Source organism: Vespa crabro, chromosome 13 (genome assembly GCF_910589235.1).
Source record: "Vespa crabro chromosome 13, iyVesCrab1.2, whole genome shotgun sequence".
NCBI lineage: Eukaryota > Metazoa > Arthropoda > Insecta > Hymenoptera > Vespidae > Vespa > Vespa crabro.
Window position 1 is genome coordinate 5,307,416 of NC_060967.1, and position 9,480 is coordinate 5,316,895.

Below are 9,480 nucleotides of genomic sequence, written 5' to 3' on the forward strand. Positions count from 1 at the left end.
CTTTAATAAAACTTGTGCCACAGTTTGTAAAATATTACCAATCGATTCAGAACATTGCATTTCATAAGATCAAACATCTATTTTATATTGGAATCAAAGTATTTAACATTGTTTCTCATATACGCGTATCGTCGAAAAACGAAAAGTTGAAATTTCGTTCAATTTCATTGTTTTTATATTATATCGACTCCGATTCAAGAATAAAAGAAGAATATAGCGTCTTTAATATGCTTAAATACGCGTTTTCATATGATAATTTTCGAAAAGCGTAAACAACATACGCGAATTTCGGTATATGCGAAGATAAAATCGTGAAATCTTAATAATCCTTGTGCCACAGTTTTAAAAATTTTACCAATCGATTCAGAACAATGCTTTTCATAAGATCAAACATCTATTTTATATTGGAATCAAAGTATTTAACATTGCATCATAACGTATATAAGATTTTTCGCTCATATACGCGTATCGTCGAAAAACGAAAAGTTTAGTTCTCGTTCAATTTCATTGATTTTATATACTATCGATGCAGAATAAAGAATATAACAAAAATATAAGGTTTTTTCTATGTTTAAATACGCGTTTTCATATGATATTTGTAGAAAAACTTAAACGACATACGCGAATTTCGGTATATGCGAAGATAAAATCGTGAAATCTTAATAATCCTTGTGCCGCAGTTTGAAAATTGTTTCCAATCGATACAGAACATTTCATTTCCTAAGATCAAACATCTATTTTATATTGGAATCAAAGTTTCTAACATTGCTTCACATCGTATATGTGATTTTTCGCTCATATACGCGTGATGTCGAAAAACGAATAGTTGAAATCTCGTTCAATTTCATTGATATTATATTCCATCGATGCAGAATAAGGAATATAACAAGAATAAAACGTTTTTCCTATGTTTCAAAACGCGTTTTCATAAGATAATTGTCGAAAAACGTAATCGTCATACGCGAATTTCGGTAAAAGCGAAGATAAAATCGTGAAATCTTTAATAATTCTTCTTCCACAGTTTGAAATATCTCACCAATCGATTCAGAAAATTGCAATTCATATGATCAAACAACTATATTACATTGGAATCAAAGTTTTTAACATTGTTTCATATCGTATATACGATTTTTCGCTCATATACGCGTATCGTGGAAAACGAAAAGTTGGAATCTCGTTCAATTTAATTTATCTTATATTCTATCGATGCAGAATAAAGAATATAACGAAGAATATAACGTTTTTACTATTTTTAAATACTCGTTTTCATATGATAATTTCGAAAAACTTATTAGACATACGCGAATTTCGGTAAATGCGAAGATAAAATCATGAAATCTTTAATAATACTTGTGCCACAGTTTGAAAAATGTTACCAATCGATTCAGAACATTGCATTTCATAAGATCAAACCTCTATTTTATATTGGAATCAAGTCTTTAACTTTGTTTCATATCATATATACGATTTTTCTCTCTCTTACGCGTTTCGTCGTTTAACAAAAAGTTGAGATCTCGATCAATTTCATTGATTTTATATTCCATTGATGAAAAATAGAGAATATAACAAGAATATAACTTTTTTACTATGATTAAATACGCGTTTTCATATGATAATTTTCGAAAAACGTAATCGACATACGAGAATTTCGGTATATGCGAAGATAAAATCGTGAAATCTTTAATAATACTTGTGCCTCAGTTTGAAATGAGTTACGAATCGATTCAGAACATTGCATTTCATGAGATCAAACATCTATTTTATATTGGAATCAAAGTTTTTAACTTTGTATCATATGGTATATACGATTTTGCGCTCATATACGCGTATCGTCAAAACCGAATGTGGAAATCTCCTTCAATTTCATTGATTTTATATTCTATCGATGCAGAATAAAGAATATAACAAGAAAATAACGTTTTTACTATGGGTTAATAAGCGTTTTCATATGATAATTATCGAAACACCTAATCGAAATTCGCGAATATCGGTATATGCGAAGATAAAGTCGTGAAATCTTTAATAATACTTCTGCCACAGTTTGAAAAATATTAACAATCGATTCAGAACATTGCATTTCATAAGATCAAACATCTATTTTATATTGGAATCAAAGTTTTTAACATTGCTTCATATCGTATACACGATTTTTCGCACATATGCGCGTATCTTTGAAAAACGAAAAGTTGAAATCTCGTTCAATTTTATTGATTTCATATTCTATCAATGCAGAATAAAGAATATCTTAAGAATATAACGTTTTTACTATGATTAAATACGCGTGTTCATATGATAATTGTCGAAAAACGTAATCGACATACGCGAATTTCGGTAAATGCGAAGATAAAATCGTGATATCTTTAATAATACTTGTGCCACAGTTTGAAAAATGTTACCAATCGATACAGAACATTGCATTTCCTCACATCAAACATCTATTTTATATTGGAATCAAAGTTTTTAACATTGTTTCATATCGTATATAATATTATTCGCTCATGTTCGCGTATCGTCAAAGACGAAAAGTTGAATTCTCGTTCAATTTCATTGATTTTATATACTATCGATGCAGAATAAAGAATATAACAAAAATATAAGGTTTTTACTATGTTTAAATACGCGTTTTCATATGATATTTGTAGAAAAACTTAATCGACATACGCGAATTTCGGTATATGCGAAGATAAAATCGTGAAATCTTAATAATCCTTGTGCCACAGTTTGAAAATTGTTTCCAATCGATACAGAACATTTCATTTCCTAAGATCAAACATCTATTTTATATTGGAATCAAAGTTTCTAACATTGCTTCACATCGTATATACGATTTTTCGCTCATATACGCGTATCGTCGAAAAACGAAAAGTTAAAATCGCGTTCAATTTCATTGATTTTATATTCTATCGATGCAGAATAAAGAATATATCAAGAATATAACGTTGTTAAAATGTTTAAATACGCTTTTTCAAATGATAATTGTCGATAAACCTAATCGACATACGCGAAATTCGGTATATGAGAACATAAAATCGTGAAATCTTAATAATCCTTGTGCCACAGTTTGAAAAATGTTTCCAATCGATACAGAACAATGCATTTCCTAAGATCAAACATGTATTTTATATTGGAATCAAAGTTTCAAATATTGCTTCATATCGTATATACGATTTTTCGCTCATATACGCGTGTCGTCGAAAAACGAAAAGTTGAAATCTCGTTCAATTTCATTGATTTTATATTCTATCGATGCAGAATAAAGAATATAACAAGAATATACGTTGTTACTATGTTTAAATACGCTTTTTCATATGATAATTGTCGATAAACCTAATCGACTTACGCGAATTTCGGTATATGAGAAGATAAAATAATGTAATCTTAATAATCCTTTTGCCACAGTTTGAAAAATGTTTCCAATCGATACAGAACATTGCATTTCCTAAGATCAAACATGTATTTTATATTGGAATCAAAGTATTTAACATTGCTTCATAACGTATATACGATTTTTCGCTCATATACGCGTATCGTTGAAAAACGAAAAGTTGTAATCTCGTTCAATTACATTGATTTTATATTCTATCGATGCAGAATAAAGAATATAACAAGAATATGACGTTGTTAATATTTTTAAATACGCTTTTTCATATGATAATTGTTCAAAAACCTAATCGACATACGCGAATTTCGGTATATGAGAACATAAAATCGTGAAGTCTTAATAATCCTTGTGCCACAGTTTGAAAAATGTTTCCAATCGATACAGAACATTGCATTTCCTCAGATCAAACATCTATTTTATATTGGAATAAAAGTTTTTAACACTGTTTCATATCGTATATAATATTATTCGCTCATGTTCGCGTATCGGCGAAAAACGAAAAGTTGAATTCTCGTTCAATTTCATTGATTTTATATACTATCGATGCAGAATAAAGAATATAACAAAAATATAAGGTTTTTTCTATGTTTAAATACGCGTTCTCATATGATATTTGTAGAAAAACTTAAACGACATACGCGAATTTCGGTATATGCGAAGATAAAATCGTGAAATCTTAATAATCCTTGTGCCACAGTTTGAAAATTGTTTCCAATCGATACAGAACATTTCATTTCCTAAGATCAAACATCTATTTTATATTGGAATCAAAGTTTCTAACATTGCTTCATATCGTATATGCGATTTTTCGATCATAAACGCGTGTTGTCGAATAACGAATAGTTGAAATCTCGTTCAATTTCATTGTTATTATATTCCATCGATGCAGAATAAGGAATATAACAAGAATAAAACGTTTTTCCTATGTTTCAAAACGCGTTTTCATAAGATAATTGTCGAAAAACGTAATCGTCATTCGCGAATTTCGGTAAATGCGAAGATAAAATCGTGAAATCTTTAATATTTCTTCTTCCACAGTTTGAAATATCTCACCAATCGATTCAGAAAATTGCATTTCATTTGATCAAACAACTATATTACATTGGAATCAAAGTTTTTAACATTGTTTCATATCGTATATACGATTTTTCGCTCATATACGCGTAACGTGGAAAACGAAAAGTTGGAATCTCGTTCAAATTAATTGATCTTATATTCTATCGATGCAGAATAAAGAATATATCGAAGAATATAACGTTTTTACTATTTTTAAATACTCGTTTTCATATGATAATTTCGAAAAACTTATTAGACATACGCGAATTTCGGTAAATGCGAAGATAAAATCATGAAATCTTTAATAATACTTGTGCCACGGTTTGAAAGAGTTACGTATCCATTCAGAAAATTGCATTTCATGAGATCAATCATCTATTTTATATTGGAATCAAATTATTTAACATTGCTTTATAACGTATATACGATTTTTCGCTCATATACGCGTATCGTCGAAAAACGAAAAGTTGAAATCTTGTTCAATTACATTGATTTTTTATTCTATCGATGCAGAATGAAGAATATAACAAGAATATAACGTTTTTACTATTTTTAAATACGCGTTTTCATATGATAATTTTCTAAAAACGTAATCGACATACGCAAATTTCGGTATATGCGAAGATAAAATCGTGAAATCTTTAATAATACTTGTGCCTCAGTTTGAAAAGAGTTACGAATCGATTCAGAACATTGCATTTCATGAGATCAAACATCTATTTTATATTGGAATCAAAGTTTTTAACTTTGTATCATATCGTATATACGATTTTTCGCTCATATACGAGTATTGTCGAAAAAGGAAAAGTTGAAATCTCGTTCAATTACATTGATTTTACCTTCTATCGATGCAGAATGTAGAATATAACAAGAATATAACGTTGTTACTATGTTTAAATACGCGTGTTCATAAGATAATTGTCGAAAAACGTAATCGACATACGCGAGTTTCGGTATATGAGAAGATAAAATAGTGTAATCTTAATAATCCTTGTGCCACATTTTGTAAATTGTTTCCAATCGATACAGATCATTGCATTTCCTCAGATCAAACATCTATTTTATATTGGAATCAAAGTTTCTAACATTGCTTCATATCGTATATGCGATTTTTCGATCATAAACGCGTGTTGTCGAATAACGAATAGTTGAAATCTCGTTCAATTTCATTGTTATTATATTCCATCGATGCAGAATAAGGAATATAACAAGAATAAAACGTTTTTCCTATGTTTCAAAACGCGTTTTCATAAGATAATTGTCGAAAAACGTAATCGTCATTCGCGAATTTCGGTAAATGCGAAGATAAAATCGTGAAATCTTTAATAATTCTTCTTCCACAGTTTGAAATATCTCACCAATCGATTCAGAAAATTGCATTTCATTTGATCAAACAACTATATTACATTGGAATCAAAGTTTTTAACATTGTTTCATATCGTATATACGATTTTTCGCTCATATACGCGTATCGTGGAAAACGAAAAGTTGGAATCTCGTTCAATTTAATTGATCTTATATTCTATCGATGCAGAATAAAGAATATAACGAAGAATATAACGTTTTTACTATTTTTAAATACTCGTTTTCATATGATAATTTCGAAAAACTTATTAGACATACGCGAATTTCGGTAAATGCGAAGATAAAATCATGAAATCTTTAATAATACTTGTGCCACGGTTTGAAAGAGTTACGGATCCATTCAGAAAATTGCATTTCATGAGATCAATCATCTATTTTATATTGGAATCAAATTATTTAACATTGCTTTATAACGTATATACGATTTTTCGCTCATATACGCGTATCGTCGAAAAACGAAAAGTTGAAATCTTGTTCAATTACATTGATTTTTTATTCTATCGATGCAGAATGAAGAATATAACAAGAATATAACGTTTTTACTATTTTTAAATACGCGTTTTCATATGATAATTTTCTAAAAACGTAATCGACATACGCAAATTTCGGTATATGCGAAGATAAAATCGTGAAATCTTTAATAATACTTGTGCCTCAGTTTGAAAAGAGTTACGAATCGATTCAGAACATTGCATTTCATGAGATCAAACATCTACTTTATATTGGAATCAAAGTTTTTAACTTTGTATCATATCGTATATACGATTTTTCGCTCATATACGAGTATTGTCGAAAAACGAAAAGTTGTGATCTCGATCAATTTCATTGATTTCATATCCTATTGATGCAAAATAGAGAATATAACAAGAATATAACATTTTTACTATGATTAAATATGCGTGTTCATATAATAATTGTCGAAAAACGTAATCGACATACGCGAATTTTGAATATGCGAAGATTAAATCGTTTAATCTTTTATAATACTTGTGCCAAATTTTGATAAATGTTACAAATCGATTCAGAAAATTGCATTTCATAAGATCAAACATCTATTTTATATTGGAATCAAAGTTTTTAACATTGTTTCATATCGTATATACGATTTTTCGTTCATATACGCGTATCGTCGTAAAACGAAAAGTTGAAATCACGTTCAATTTCATTGATTTTATATTCTATCGATGCAGAATGTAGAATATAACAAGAATATAACGTTGTTACTATGTTTAAATACGCGTGTTCATAAGATAATTGTCGAAAAACGTAATCGACATACGCGAGTTTCGGTATATGAGAAGATAAAATAGTGTAATCTTAATAATCCTTGTGCCACATTTTGTAAATTGTTTCCAATCGATACAGATCATTGCATTTCCTCAGATCAAACATATATTTTATATTGGAATCAAAGTTTTTAACATTGTTTCATATCGTATATAATATTATTCGCTCATGTTCGCGTATCGGCGAAAAACGAAAAGTTGAATTCTCGTTCAATTTCATTGATTTTATATACTATCGATGCAGAATAAAGAATATAACAAAAATATAAGGTTTTTTCTATGTTTAAATACGCGTTTTCATATGATATTTGTAGAAAAACTTAAACGACATACGCGAATTTCGGTATATGCGAAGATAAAATCGTGAAATCTTAATAATCCTTGTGCCACAGTTTGAAAATTGTTTCCAATCGATACAGAACATTTCATTTCCTAAGATCAAACATCTATTTTATATTGGAATCAAAGTTTCTAACATTGCTTCATATCGTATATGCGATTTTTCGATCATAAACGCGTGTTGTCGAATAACGAATAGTTGAAATCTCGTTCAATTTCATTGTTATTATATTCCATCGATGCAGAATAAGGAATATAACAAGAATAAAACGTTTTTCCTATGTTTCAAAACGCGTTTTCATAAGATAATTGTCGAAAAACGTAATCGTCATTCGCGAATTTCGGTAAATGCGAAGATAAAATCGTGAAATCTTTAATATTTCTTCTTCCACAGTTTGAAATATCTCACCAATCGATTCAGAAAATTGCATTTCATTTGATCAAACAACTATATTACATTGGAATCAAAGTTTTTAACATTGTTTCATATCGTATATACGATTTTTCGCTCATATACGCGTAACGTGGAAAACGAAAAGTTGGAATCTCGTTCAAATTAATTGATCTTATATTCTATCGATGCAGAATAAAGAATATATCGAAGAATATAACGTTTTTACTATTTTTAAATACTCGTTTTCATATGATAATTTCGAAAAACTTATTAGACATACGCGAATTTCGGTAAATGCGAAGATAAAATCATGAAATCTTTAATAATACTTGTGCCACGGTTTGAAAGAGTTACGTATCCATTCAGAAAATTGCATTTCATGAGATCAATCATCTATTTTATATTGGAATCAAATTATTTAACATTGCTTTATAACGTATATACGATTTTTCGCTCATATACGCGTATCGTCGAAAAACGAAAAGTTGAAATCTTGTTCAATTACATTGATTTTTTATTCTATCGATGCAGAATGAAGAATATAACAAGAATATAACGTTTTTACTATTTTTAAATACGCGTTTTCATATGATAATTTTCTAAAAACGTAATCGACATACGCAAATTTCGGTATATGCGAAGATAAAATCGTGAAATCTTTAATAATACTTGTGCCTCAGTTTGAAAAGAGTTACGAATCGATTAAGAACATTGCATTTCATGAGATCAAACATCTATTTTATATTGGAATCAAAGTTTTTAACTTTGTATCATATCGTATATACGATTTTTCGCTCATATACGAGTATTGTCGAAAAAGGAAAAGTTGAAATCTCGTTCAATTACATTGATTTTACCTTCTATCGATGCAGAATGTAGAATATAACAAGAATATAACGTTGTTACTATGTTTAAATACGCGTGTTCATAAGATAATTGTCGAAAAACGTAATCGACATACGCGAGTTTCGGTATATGAGAAGATAAAATAGTGTAATCTTAATAATCCTTGTGCAACATTTTGTAAATTGTTTCCAATCGATACAGATCATTGCATTTCCTCAGATCAAACATCTATTTTATATTGGAATCAAAGTTTCTAACATTGCTTCATATCGTATATGCGATTTTTCGATCATAAACGCGTGTTGTCGAATAACGAATAGTTGAAATCTCGTTCAATTTCATTGTTATTATATTCCATCGATGCAGAATAAGGAATATAACAAGAATAAAACGTTTTTCCTATGTTTCAAAACGCGTTTTCATAAGATAATTGTCGAAAAACGTAATCGTCATTCGCGAATTTCGGTAAATGCGAAGATAAAATCGTGAAATCTTTAATATTTCTTCTTCCACAGTTTGAAATATCTCACCAATCTATTCAGAAAATTGCATTTCATTTGATCAAACAACTATATTACATTGGAATCAAAGTTTTTAACATTGTTTCATATCGTATATACGATTTTTCGCTCATATACGCGTATCGTGGAAAACGAAAAGTTGGAATCTCGTTCAATTTAATTGATCTTATATTCTATCGATGCAGAATAAAGAATATAACGAAGAATATAACGTTTTTACTATTTTTAAATACTCGTTTTCATATGATAATTTCGAAAAACTTATTAGACATACGCGAATTTCGGTAAATG